Source organism: Medicago sativa, chromosome 3 (assembly GCF_051527215.1).
Source record: "Medicago sativa cultivar Bolivia chromosome 3, Bolivia_mono, whole genome shotgun sequence".
Classification (NCBI taxonomy): Eukaryota; Viridiplantae; Streptophyta; class Magnoliopsida; order Fabales; family Fabaceae; genus Medicago; species Medicago sativa.
The window spans coordinates 26,635,748-26,650,333 of NC_140751.1; the positions used below are offsets into that span (position 1 = coordinate 26,635,748).

At 35.0% G+C, this 14,586-nt stretch overlaps 2 long non-coding RNA genes, 1 other non-coding gene and 1 pseudogene across 3 annotated transcripts; 3 read left to right on the forward strand and 1 right to left on the reverse strand.

The window, feature by feature from the left end:
* Positions 1–1,156: 1,156 nt before the first annotated feature.
* On the reverse strand, positions 1,157–3,968 carry LOC146936774 (uncharacterized). The gene is made up of 2 exons (XR_015030714.1): positions 2,173–3,968; positions 1,157–1,577 (listed from the first exon to the last, which is right to left on the reverse strand). It is a non-coding gene; the product is annotated as an uncharacterized LOC146936774 (long non-coding RNA).
* A 190-nt stretch (positions 3,969–4,158) lies between these two features.
* Positions 4,159–7,027, forward strand: LOC146936775 (uncharacterized). The gene is made up of 2 exons (XR_015030715.1): positions 4,159–4,989; positions 6,790–7,027. It is a non-coding gene; the product is annotated as an uncharacterized LOC146936775 (long non-coding RNA).
* A 1,507-nt stretch (positions 7,028–8,534) lies between these two features.
* On the forward strand, positions 8,535–8,641 carry LOC146936776 (small nucleolar RNA R71). The gene has a single exon (XR_015033694.1). It is a non-coding gene; the product is annotated as a small nucleolar RNA R71 (small nucleolar RNA).
* A 2,133-nt stretch (positions 8,642–10,774) lies between these two features.
* LOC146936777 (F-box protein SKIP23-like) lies at positions 10,775–11,719 on the forward strand (annotated as a pseudogene).
* Positions 11,720–14,586: the final 2,867 nt, after the last annotated feature.

The window sequence follows — 14,586 nt, forward strand, 5'->3', positions numbered from 1 at the left end:
CCTTCATATTCATATTCATATTCTTGTAGTTCTTTATTATGTAACTTCCAATTAATTTGTGTAACTCCTTCCACAACTCATTGTTTTTTTATTCATAATCTACAAATTAAAAAAAAATTTGTTCATGATTTTTCACATTCACTTTCACCCTTTATAACCACCACCTACTCCACATTCATTTTGAACTCATTTCTACCCATTTTGACAATTATACTAAATGTTAAGAGTGTTTCCATCATGGTGCTATTTCTACTACCATAAACATATGTATTGAAGTTTAATTTTGGTTGTTTATTTGTGCTAAAGATTTGTTTATTCATTTGTTCTAAAGTTATTTTATTTTCTTTGTTTTCCCATGATGAAGGAATCTTTCCTCTTTTCACTACATATATGATGCTTATCTATGTATAAGGTATTTCTTATTACTATTACCACACCTTATACTACTAAGTAGAAAATATTACACATATACATTGAAGAAAAGTTTGCAAGAAGACAAGATATATATATCACTATCTATTTTATAATCATGTATATTTAGTAATCTAAGTTTTAATATTTTTTATTTGTCCTCTTTAAAACGAAACTCTTTCACTGTTCTTTATAAAAAAACTCATTTTTATAAGTCATACATTTATTTCTTCCATAACATATATCATTTCTCTAACTCAACTATAACATTCTATCGTTTATGAAAGGTTCCTAGGAAAATGTTAAAAAGTTCTTTTATTCATTAAAAAAAACATTGATTTAAGTTTATTATTACTCAAAACCGAAACTTACTATTCGACACTCCTTAAATATATATAAAAAAAAAAGTTTTTTTACGAGAAAAATGAAACATTTTTTATTTAGTAAAATTTGTAAACATTACAATTATTTATCCATGATGTAAATATTGACTATTTTTAAAATAAACCAAAAACCAATGTTGTAGATTTATTTAACTTATACTGACTCTTTTTAGATCATGTGCAATTTAAAAAAAAGTTGTGTTATTTTCTCATTTCTACTATAGATCACTTAACCCTCTTTTTAAAATGAAGTACCATTCAATCATAATGTAACACCCCGTTTTTCAGCACCAAAAATTGTGTTTAATTTTTTTTTTTTTAGAAACGAAAGAATAAATGTTAATTCTTTTTTTAAACCCAAGTTATAGACTTTTATTTACAAAATATATTAAATGTTCTTTTTATAAAATGATGGCCAGAGTTATATAGAGCTTTGTATAACAATTCAATAATTTAAAAGACAAATCACATCCCTACGCAGAGGGAGAATTTCCTACCAAAAGTATTGCTCAAAATTAAAAGAAGTCCTACGCTGATCTTTAACTCTATAATACATAAAGTTGGGTACTAGGCCCACCACTAACATCATACTAAATTCTTTCATCCTACCAACTATGTGAGTGGACTCGAGTATGTTACCCGTAAATGTGATCTATCCTGAGGCTGAGTTAAATCCCTAAGGCGAAATAGTTCGCTCATCCGCGAAGGTGAAATTCTCATCCAGAGAGGTGGAATCGTCATCTTCTTCCCTCGTCTCTCGGCTTCCTTTGAATTCAACATAATCTAATGGCGTATAGCCCACACATCCACTGAAAGGGTCACCATTTCCGAAAATAACAAATATAAAGATAACATGAACAGAGCAAGTATTATACAAGGATTAAAGATCGCATTTTAACCCTTGTATGGGAACAAGTAGAAAAATAAGATTAATACAAAATTTATTATGACTCGACTCCTAATGCAATGCCTATATGTCAATGCATATGTTCCGGAATTAATACACCTCCGCAGAGGGTCGTGGCCACGCCACTAAGGAGATGAGTATCTACTCATCTATTAGACTCGATGATCCACTACGGGATAAGGTGGTTTTAAAACGCACCCCGTGCCACCTCTCCGGTGTGCACCTCGTGACTCCTCTCTGGTGGTCACGTTTACTATGAAATGCATGGACATAATATTTTTCAATAGGTATATGGACTTCTAGTCACATGTTACAACTTAACTATACCATATTTGATCTTTCTCATGCATACATTTATTCATTCATTCACTTTGGAATTTACACAATATTAAACACATATGAAAAATGAGAAATTATACACAACAAATTAACATGTATAAGTATATCTAAAAAGTGGATAGGTGCCCTTACCTTGACTAGCTTTTAATCCCAAAACAAATTTGATGTTGTCCCTTTTTTTTATATCTTTTAGACATCAAAGTCCCTCCAAATAAAGGTCTTTCTTTCTCTTCTTACTCACTTCCCCAACTCTCACTCTTCTCTTAAAGTTTACGACACCAACATTCAGGAGAAAGGGAAAATAACACTAAAGGAGCACATATAGAGATGATCGGACTCGAGAGAAAATAAGAAAACACGACTCGGGCTTGAGAGAGAACAAGAAAATACGACTTGACAATTTTCTACCCAAGAGGCCATAATTTTAAAGATTAAGAATAACATCAAGGTTTATTACTATTATTATTTAGAGAAAAATTAACACCTGTAGAATTTTTCTTTTTCTAATATAAACTATCGTTTCAAAATAAGTTTTGATTAAGAAAAATGCTCTAGCTTTAACTAAGTTACCATGTTTCAACGAGTCTTAAATTATAATGTTCATTTATTTTTTTTGTCTCCTTTGTTTTTATGTCGTGTCTCAAACTTCTTTAAGTCGGTTAATACTTTACGCTCGATGTCTAAATTTTATCCGCAACAACATGAATATTATTGCCATCGTTTTCAACTCAAATGATATCATAATCTAGTCATTTTTTTCTTAAAGGGATAAAACATAGTACAACAACTTTTCTTCTAAACTTCTTAACAGAATCGGATAAGAGTATATGACTCATCTATGCCATTATTTTCCAATTATATTTTTACTAGTTTACTTAATTTTTCAAAAGTCCAAGCGACGTATATATATTTGTTTCTAAGGTTTTTAATTCTAGAAATAGTATCTTTAGTGTCTAACTATCCTTTTTAGGTTACTAACTAAATAATTGATTTTAGACTAAAAGTAGTAAGAATTTAAACATTCTTCATAATTTATTTTCACCTAAAAAAAAAAATTAAATGGCCTTACCAAAGTTCATGACTACGACTCAAGAGTCTACTAAATCAACTTGGCAATTTTGTTTTAAACTTACATAGTTATAATTGTTGCTGATGGTTTGAAGAAGAATTAAAGTCCAACGTGTCCACATATTATTTTTCTTTTCTTCAAGTTGTAGGTCTCCATGTATATAGGTAGAGAAGAAGCCACTTGAGAATTTAAAATAAAAAGAAAGCCGAACAGTAGAAAGAACAAAGGTGAAATAAATTTAGCAATTATCTACTTTCACACTAAAACTATATGCTTACGAAATTCCAAAGTCTATGACTACGTACAACTAATAAGTCTACTAAATTAATTTTAACATTTTTATCTTATTACAACTCACATGTTTTTTCTTTTGGCAGTGACGGTTTTGAAGAAAAACAATCGAAATCCAATATATCAATTTATTTAAAATAATTTCCATACGGAAGTTTCAAAAATCTTAAACTTTTTCCAAAACAATTTTGCTTAAATAAATTTTTGTCCAGGAAAAGAATTTGTAAACGGTTGATTCAATTAACATGTTAAAAGTAGAATATAGATTCTAAATTAAACTATTATTTCCACTTTTAGTTCAATTAGGAATTATGCTAAATTTAAAGTCATTAAAGATAATTATACTTTGTTAGTCATGGCAAAGTCAAAGTCCAATATATGTCCTTCTAGTAAGTTCCTCTATGTGGTTCAAGGTGAAGTTTATTTTTTTTATCAAGTCAACAATATTATACATAATTAATCGAGGCTTACTTAGATCAATTAGTGATTTTGTTTTTACACTGATGTTATTATTAGTGTATATTGGAAATTAATCTATATAACGTAGCAACACAAAACTCGGCAACAAACCAAATGTAACATCCCGCCTGTCAGTATGGTTATTTTATCATTCGATCGTGCCAGAGGATTAAATTCAAGGAAAGTAAGTATGGAGAATATTTATTACGTAATATCAGCTTATTAAGGAATAAGTATCAGAGACAAATATAACACGCTAAAGGCAAGGGCAGTTTGGTAATTTCCCAAAAAAAGGGATATTTAATTGGGATAACCCCAAAAATATCTCATTTCTCTTGTTCTTTTCTCTCTCTTGGTTAGAGAAAATATTTTCTTCTCCCTCTCTTCCTCTCCATCGATCTCCCTCCTCTCTACACCAATCCTTTCCAAACTTTTTCCTTCCATGGTAACTTCTAGCTTCTTGTTTCTCTTGGTCTCATAAGTTATGGAAGTTGGTTTTGTTTTGGGTTCTCTATTTCTCCACCTAAGAAGAGATTTAAAGTTAGGGTTTTGGTAGTTTGGGAGTTTAAACATGAAGTTGTGCTTGAAGTGGTTCCTTTATGATTAAAGAAGGTGAATAGATGATGTTTAGAGGATGGGTTGAAGAACTAAAGTGTGGATTGTGATTCTTGGAGTTTTGGAATCAAGGAGGCAAGTTGGGGTTTGTTTGATGGTAAGCTTCCAAAACTTATTCTTTTATTATCACTAGAGATTAAGGAAGTGGGTATTGTGTTTAATTCTTCTCTTTTCTCCTCTTGAAGAAGTGTTTGGAAAATTAGGGTTTGATGTATGAAGAAGATGGATTCTAAATGGTACAAGGAATGGTTTCTACATGAGCAAGGTAAGAATGTTAAGGTTGAATGGGTTAATATCTTTATCTTTCCTCATCAAGAATTCCTTTTAATTTCAAGTTTTGAATATGTGTTTTGAGGGTAATGTTGGAGTATGGTTTTGAGCTTGAAGAGGTGTCTTGGATTGCAAGAAAGGGATGATGAGTTAGAATGGTATGAGCAAGGAAGCAAAGGGAGCAAAACTAAGGTTTTGGGCATGTTTGAGTTTGGAGCTTGGAGTTGCTTCAAGTTTGTGATTAGGTGAGTTCCATAGATAGCTATCCTACCCTTTGGGATTATGTTATGCCGTGTTAAATGAATATGTATAACTTGATAATTCTAGGGTTTTCTAGTATAAGTTTAGTTGCCCTTTTTATTGCCATGCTTGCTATACATGATGATACTTGCTATATGAGTGTTTTATAAGTATTCTATGATCATATGTGTTTTAAATCACTTAGAGGCTCTTGGTTTGAGGTTTTTGGGCTTAAAATGCCATTTATGCAGGTTCTGAACTGTCATAACTCGCCATGGCAAGCAAGACATCCTCCCTGGAGGAATAGTTACTCGCCACGGCGAGTGAGTGAACTCGCAACGGCGAGAAAAGGGAGCTCGCAATGGCGAGCAAGAACCTTTTACTCGCAATGGCGAGTAAAGCAGCTCGCAATGGCGAGCAAGTGGTACTTTCTGGTACTGCTTGCTCGTTCTGGCAGATTCGGTGTTTTCCGTTCCGGATCTTCGAGCAGACTTTTTAAAAGTTAAACCCCTCAAACCAAGGTCCTAAATGATGATCAATCTAAGCAAGATTTTTATGAAAAGAGGCAAGTATTAAAGTATGTTAGCAAGGCATGGTATAAGAGAGAGAAACAAGTCATGAATCGGGTAGCAAGTTAATCTGTAAGCAAGGGAAAGAACTAGAGCCTCGACATAGTTGTCGAGAATTAGCAAGATAGCAAGATCCCTAGAATGATAAGACGCAAAGTTAAGTTCTTTGCATAGACATATTAAGAGTATTATTTTATTAAGAAGCAAGAGCCATACAAGTATGGTAAGAGGTGAATCGATTTCGTATCCATTCACAAAGTAAGATAAGCAAAGCTTAAGTTTACCTCTAGTGGGATCGTTCAAGGATCCGAGGTAAAAGAGATAGTATGATTAGGTTTAACCTTCATACATGCATAAGACTAAGATTATAATAAGAGTGTTATGTCTCTTGAATTCCTTCCAAGGTTGGGTTCAAGGGGTTCCCCAGGGGGAATGGTTAAGCCGAAAGGGAGCCGCATTTCACTAAGTTAAGGTGTCGTGTCTTTTATATTCCTTCCAAGGTTGGATATAAAAGGTTCTCCAAGGGGAACGGGGTAAGCCGTAAGGGACCCGCACGTTCACTAAGGGAGTCCGGTGCGCTATTGCAAGGCATTTTCACCGGTAGTAAGGGATTAACTTCCGGGGTTACTCCACTCGGAACTAATCCGTAAAATGAACTCAGATAAGTTGTTTGTTACACGCTAACATAATCAATAAAGCTGACTATGCATATTCATCATATATTTATGTGTTATGTCATAGAGCCTTGGCATAGACTGTCAAGAAGTAGAAAGAATAAACAAGAAGATAGTCAAGAATTAGCAAGCTAGAAAGAGTCACTTTTGTGGCAAGTTTAAGATAGATGCAACTTATTCAAGTAAGCAAGTAAGCGAGTAAAGAAAGATATACCGAAGACGATCATAGGTTTCCCTAATCGTCCGGTTTAGAGTTGTGTCATGACTTTAGCAAGAGAAGGCCTTGATGCGTAGATAGTATCTTGGCATTGCGGTTTTAGTTTCCCCTTAACCGCCATGACACATGTGAGATGAGAAGCCTATAACAAGTTAAGATAAGATTATGACGGCCCTAGTATGCACAACCGTCTAAGAAAGCAAGTCCCCACACACGTATAATCAACCGGCAGGTTGTAAAGTAGACACGTGGTGACCGTAGGTTTCCCCTGAGGTTACCTATAGCCTAGGATTTAGGGGAACTCACTGAGACATTATGTCTCATCCCAATCCTTATTTGTTTCAGATATCAGATTGGACGCAAGATAGTAGCCGGATGGATTTTCAGCAAGAGCTCGTTCGTACCTGGAGCATGAAGATTATGGATCTCAAGGATGTATTTATTTTAATTTAGATAAGTTATGAAGTTTGACATTGTACGAACGCGTGTTGTTGTATATAAATTCATTCGAAGTTTTTATGTTGTAAATTTTTAATGTATCCAATACTAAAATAACGCACGTGCTAGACTTTCTAGATACGTCTAGTATGGGTGTTACACCAAAAGAGAGTGAAAGGTCTACACCACCCTTTTCTTTCCCTTTTTCTTTAAGATCCAAAACTTTTAAGAATGAAAACTCTTTCCTTTATTTTGATTTATATAAAAAAATTATCATTTGTTTAATAAACATGTTACTTAAAGGTCTTACACAAAAGACTTTAAGAGTTAGAACAAAACTCTCAATCATAATTTAAATTTTTGCAATTGATCAAACTTTACAAAATGGAATTTTAATTTAGATCTAATACCACTTTGTATAGTTTTGAAAGCTTAACCAAATTTTTTAAAACCCAACCATAAAAAACATAAGAAAATATGGTTACCTTAATTAAACACTACAACACGTTGATCCTAGGCATGGCAATGGGGCGGGGTGGGGACGGGTTTTACCTTCCCCGTCCCCATACCCGATTATCATATACTTACCCGTTACCCTACCCATACCCAACGGGGATGAGAAATTGAATCTCATCCCCGTCCCCGACGGGTTCGGGTATCCCCGCCCCATCCTCATCCCCGCATTGAATAATTTTTTTTATTAAAAAATAGAAGTTTTTTGGCATCCCCAAGAGCAATGTTGTAACACATTATCTAACAATGTGTTAACTTTAACATTTGTTTGATGGAATGATTTAGTTGATCTTTAAATATCAATGATAGTTTTTATTAACATGACAATTATCAAACAAAATAACATGACATATCAACATATTGTAATTTTTTACATTTGGGACGGGTTTGGGTATGGGTTCGGGGTGGGTACCTATATACCCGTTACCCGTCCCATACCCGTGTTTTGAAATCGGGGAAAACCCCTACCCATACCCAAACCCAGTCAAAACGGGGAAAACCCGTCAAATTGGGTTTGGTTCGGGCGGGTAACCGCGGGTGTGGGTTTTGTTGCCATGCCTAGTTGATCCTAGAGTTCCAAGGATCACCCACCATGCCTCTTTATTATAGTAATAATGAGTTTTGAATTTCTATAAAGGTAACTTGGAATAGAAAAAGAAATGAAATGAAGAACTTTTCAAAATGGAAAAGTAAGGGAAAGGTTCCATCAACACAAGGACAAATGAAGTGATAAGCTTCTTTCTTTCATTACTACTTAACAACACAAGTGAGATAAAAGTTTGAAATGGAAATGAAGAGAGAAAGAAGAACAGAGAAGAGTCGAGCGAAAGAGAAGAACAAAGAAGAATGAAGAAGGAAGAAAGAAGATTACAAAGAAATAAACAAGAATGGAGTAATAAGAAGAAATAAGAGAGAGATAACTAGAGAGAAGAGAGAAGTGTGTAACGTAAGAGGGAGAGAAGAAAAATGAGATGAGGGATGAATTTGTTTGCTTTACCCATATAAATATATATAAGTAAATAATTGGAAGAGGTGTGCCGTGTGAGAAGGATAAGGGAAAGAAGATATTTTGTTTCTTAGCCATCTTAGTGGTATAAGACAAGCCATTATAAAAAGTGTGGACTATACGCTACGTCTCTAGGCCATGGCGGGGACAAAGTCTTAGCATTTCCTTGAAATGCTCCCGTGCCTCATAGAGAGATTCCCCATCTTTTTCGTTGAACCGTGTGATTTGGTCCCTTAGTTTAGCAGTTTTAGAGGGGGGAAAGAATCGGGCAAGGAATGCTTGCCTCATTTGATCCCATGAAGTAATGGAACCGACTTCAAGGGAATGGAACCAAGCGCTAGCTCTATCCCTTAAGGAAAAGGGAAAGAGATGAAGTCTTACGGCCTCTTGGTTCTCCTTTAGGGTTCCACTAATTCGTAGGAAAACAGAGATGTGAAGATTGGGATCCTCGGCTGGGGATCCCGAAAACTGGTTTTGCTGCACTAAATTAAGCAGGGCAGACTTGATTTCAAAGTTGTCATCCTCAACCGTTGGGTACACAATAATAGCTTGTGGCTCAGCCGTAGACGGCATTGCATACTCTTTGAGTGTGCGATCAGCCATGGCGGTATTATTTCGTGCGTCTCTCTTTTGTTTATGCAAATACCTTTCGATCTCGGGAATTATTACCACTCGATTTCTGGTTTTTCGCATAAAAAATTGAGAACCCAAGAAGTTAACGATAACATAAAAATAAAAAGATAAAAATAAAAAGAAAAAGAAAAGAAGAAAAAGAAGAAGAGCGAATTCTAATCACTAAAGAAAAGTTAATTAAATTAGTTAACTCCCCGGCAATTGCGCCAAAAACTTGATAGGCCAAACCGCAAGTACATGGTCTATCGAAGTAGTAGTAAAAGAGAGTATCGTTCCACTAGGGAGTTGTTTAATTTAACTAACTTTAGGAGAATGATTAGAGGAGAAGAAAGTTTATAAAAGAGGAGGTTCAGTTGTTCGAAGTAAATAACAATAATAAAAAGGAGCCTTGGGATCATTGGTTTACAAACAAACCCTTAAACTTATAACCTTACGTTGGTCCTAATTTCTAAAGACAAGTTTCTCTTTAGCCTATCATATCTCCTTTCGGTCTCAGTGAGTGTGTTCCTCCAACAACCACACCTATTTTCATGGGTAATTTCCTTTGGAATCCTTGAAGCTCGAAACTTTATATGTCTCAAGGTTTACCAGACTATTTTCATGTTTCACAATCCTTGTCTAGATTCACTTGTTCGAATATCAAAACTCCACTTTCGTTTTATGAATTGATATTTGGAATAATGAATTAAAAATTATCAAACCCTCCACTTTCGCTTCTACAGTTTGATAATGGTTAATTCATGTTAAAACGGTGAATCTAGATTAGAAATTAGGGTTTCATAAGATTAAGGTTTAAGGCTTGGTTTGATCCGGATTACGTCATTAGACTTATCCAACAATCTCAAGGCAAGAGAAGTCTACTCACTCATGTTCATCGTAGACATGGGGGAAGAAGAGAGAAAACAATAAATAACAAGAAAGTAAAAGAAATAAAAGATGAACTTTATTTAGAAAACAATTGTCACTATTGATTCCAAGAATAAAGATGAAATATTTGTGATGGAGAGCTACTCTATTTATAGCTTTACAATCGACTTAAAATCTAAGCAATTACAAGGATATTCCGGTAAAACTAAAACAGAGTAGCTTGGGCTCGAAGAAAAGCAGCAAAAGGACTCCTTGAGGGTGGCACGGGCCGTGCCAAGCTTCTGACTTGTGGGAGACATATTTTTGTCTCCGTATCTTCGTATTTTTGTTCCGAATTTGCTCCAGTCTCCTTTCTTTTGCTCTAAGACACCTTCCATCCAATATTTGTTCCTGAAATATAAAATATGCAATTGAAGTAAAAAGATTCAAAAAGGAAATATAATTGCAATAAAATAAAATCAAGTCTAAATAAAAGTAAACTAAATAATGCATAAAAATAGACTAAATATAGACTCATCAATCACCCTGCCTCACACCCCTATTGCAAGAAAAAGAAACCTTGTTGCTTACCATTGACAGAGACTGAGAGTTTTGCAGACTTCAAGATCCCTTCAATCAAATCACAAAACTTGTCAAAGGCCATAATACTACGAGATGACAATCAAATCAAATCAAGATCCCTTCAATCTAAAGTGTCAAAGGCCTTGGAGATGACAATCTTAAAAGCTGTTACCCCCAAAGTCTTTCTTGTGTAAAACGTTAATAGCTTCTGAGGTTGTACATATACAGTCCTTGATGTTTCTTCCTCTAATAAATCCCTAGTGCTCTGAGAAATTAACTACGGCATAATAACGGTTAATCTATCAGCTATAAATCGATCGTCCATCCCTAACTATCCTCTACAAACACAAAATCTTTCTCATCAAACCACCTATAACCCCTCACCATCACCAACAACAAACTTGTAACCCCTGTTTGATCAGAATCGGTCCAAATTTAAACGGTAAAACCCAACTCTGGCACCCCCTCTCAATTCACCAACCACCTTTCAATTTCCCTAACCATGTGCTTGACTTCAACCAACTCCCCGTGTTCGATCTTGGACAAGAGTTATACATCCACGACACTGACTCACTTTAAAATAATCGGTATATCCATTTGGAAAAAGTTGTTGTTGTTGTTGCGACGTGTCAAGGGAGGCAGTCTCTTTCTTTCCTCACAGACAACTACTCTGCTGGGGTGCCGTTTGGGGTACCGATGGTGTTCGGTTGTGGGGCCGATGGTTGGACCAGGATTCCCACCATGTCAACATCTTTGTTGGGATACATGTGCGTTTTTAAAGGTAGCCTTGTGTGGCAGACAACAATGGTCATACTGTGATGATTGGACCAGATTGCAGCGTCCACTTGCTGGCCAACGCGGTGTTTGGTGGCTACATTAAATTTTTGGTGATGAGCAAACATGAGTTGTTACTGGTGGATAGCTATGGAATTGATGCCGGTGACGATGATGTAAGTATTGATGCATTCAGGCTTGATGAGAAGGAGAAGAAGTGGGTCAAGTTGACCAATTTACGGGACATGGTTTTTTTTTGGGGAAGATTGTCCGTTCTCTGCATCTACTTCAGAGATGTGTGTTTCAAATGGGAATTGTGTCATCTATAGTAGGGATTATGCCTTCCATGGGCTTGATTCCATGGAGTCTGGAATGCGTATTTTTCACTTGGATCAAGGTCGTGTTTCCATTTTGTCTGATTATCCTGATTGCTTCAAGTTATTCTAGTCACCTTCGGAGTGGATCGTCGGGCTGCAGACATAACATAACAAAGTACGCTCTCCTGTATTGAAAGGTTTCTAATGTGATAGTTGTAACACCCCGTTTTCCCAACTTAAAAATTTCATAATAAATCAGAGTATTTTTCAATCATAAACGGAATGCTACACTTCTTAAAATTCATAAAAGAGATAAATAAATAATTATCCTTTAGAAATCCAACAACATAAGTAATTCAAAACATCGCAGCGGAATTAATTCAACATCTTAAAAAGTCTTTGGCACGTTGGCTGATAGACTTTTAGCAAGTGTACTAAAAATGCATCGAAGTAATAAAATTTATAAGATTCGTATCCACAGGGACTGTTTCAACTTCTACTCGGTAGTAACGTTATTATTAAGGATGTACGTAAAATGGGGGGTGCACTGAGGCAATAGATTTGGTTTGCAAATGTAAATAAAATGGTTAAGGAAAAATCGGTTTAAGAAATAATATGGAGAGATGACTAGGTCAATCAATTCATCTGTTCATCACTCATTTTAGCAACCTGTTTCTTAATTTTACGAATAATATTCAGTTCAAGACAAATTAACAAAATAGCTTAGGTCAATCCCTTGATCCTAAACCCTCTTTTATAATTATAATTCCCTAATCCCTTAGGTGAACCTATAATCATCAAAGGTTTTAAGTCCGTTAATTCAATTATCACAACCTAACAACGCTCCATCCCTAGATTGTCCGTTAGATTGAACAGTATAAATATGTCAGAGTTACACGCTAGTGTCAGTAGTCATATAAACTCTAGGATCAATTATATTGGGTCAGAATCATAAAAGCATTAAGAACAATTTATACTGAATAAACTAGAATAACATTCATAACAATTAAGAGTTTCAGGTTACATAACACATGAGCTAGAACAAAATCATCTCTTGACCTAATCACAAAGGATCTAGCTATTCATGGCTAAAGCATAAATAACTAATATGAAAGAAGGATTCATTACATGAAATTGGTTACCGGATATGAGTTTTGATGGTCTCCAACCTTCTATCCATGGTTCCTGCTCCAAAAGTCTGTTTCTTTCCCCAAAATTTCGCCTCTTTCCTTCTGGTGTGCAGCTGGGCTTTTATGTAAATAATGCTGTGACTTTTTACATCGTAGTACGATGGAAAGCGTCGTAGTACGATGGCTCAGTGACTTTTTACATCGCAGTACGATGGAAAGCGTCGTAATATAATGGCTCATTGACTTTTTACATCGTAGTATGATGGAAAGCATCGTAGTACGATTTTTCCAGTACCAAAATGACTCCAAAACATCCAAAATCGTAGTATGATGCCCAGAAATCGTAGTACGATGTCTCCTTTGCTTGTACATGTGAAATACACCTCCTGTAGCTCAAAAACTCATGCATAATCACCTGAACTCTACTAAAATTACATAGAAATCAATAACAAAATATGCTATATGACCTAGTGTCATCACAACCCCAAACTTACATCGTTACTTGTCCTCAAGGAACTTACTTTAAAATGAAAATTAACAGTAAAATAGCACTTACTCATCAATGGTAAATCAAAAGTTCATCTTCTAGTTAGCATTAGTGGGCTAACTTGCTTGCCAAAACCTTCACTCCACAACTTCACGCAACATCATTGAAAAGGTTCACACAGTCGACATACTAATCACTATATTACCAAAACTTGAAAAGCTTCTAAACATCAATCAAAGTTGTGTTGCCATACACACATTTAAGGACTTTTCGGGTGTAACGGGGCTAAGGTTAAAGGTGAGACAATATGGGAAATAGGCTTAAACATGACAATTTGGAGTTAAGCATTTCCTACTTACTTTGACAATGATCACCCACAACTTGACATTATATGCACTAATCTGAGAGTTAGAAAACACCACAGAGATTTCGGATCACTAAATTTACAAGATATGTCTCAGTTTATTTCACAATTTTTTTTTTGAGTTGATATCTATATTTTTGAGTATCAACTTGTTGAAACATTTTTTTTTTCTTTATAAATATTTTTTTTTTTTTGAATTGAGACAATGTGATCTATTTACTCATGTTCTCTATATCCCTCACCCCAAACTTAAAATGTTGTTATCCCATGAGCAACCCCAAACTTAGACTTTTTACAACCACATCACAAATGCCTAACTCCAAAAATTGGGTTAAAATCCTAATGTCTCTAGGCTTAAAATGTGGTTTGTCACCGAAACAACAGGGTCAAACCTACTGGCTCAAAGTTGGCTTAAAAATGGGAAAAATTCAATGCAACAGGTAGGCTTCAAAGGCTCAAGGTACAAGCACTTTGCCTTAGTGTGTAAGCAACGTAACCAATTGACATAAAGAAAATTCGCAAGTCTCAGAAATAGTATTAGCATGGATCACTCATATTTTGTGAAAATTGAAAAACAAAGATTTGGCTTTGAAACTTACTAGCTGAGGTTTATGGAAGTTGTCAAAATTCACACTGCCGTACACTTCAACAAAGGAACCTCATGCAAGCTCTACCTCCTTGAACTTTTGATAAACCATTGAAGAACACATGCTACTAGACTGGTAAAATTCAAGAAAAAAGCAAATTCATTAATAATAAACAAGTGCAGATGCAATTATAAAACATAGGGGAATACAGAATTCATAACACTAGCAGCAGTCACACACATATTTTTTTATTTTTGAAAAGAAATACCAGCCAAATAAACGAAAGTAGAAAATATTATGGGTTGCCTCCCATCAAGCGCTTTCTTTTACGTCATTAAGCTTGACGCCTCAACCACTGTTAGGGTGGCAAATATGAAAGAAAGAATATATCACCCTTCTTCTTTCTCTTGTTTGGTAGGAATTCCATGAACTTCATATAAAGCAACAGATTCTCCCATGAGCTCA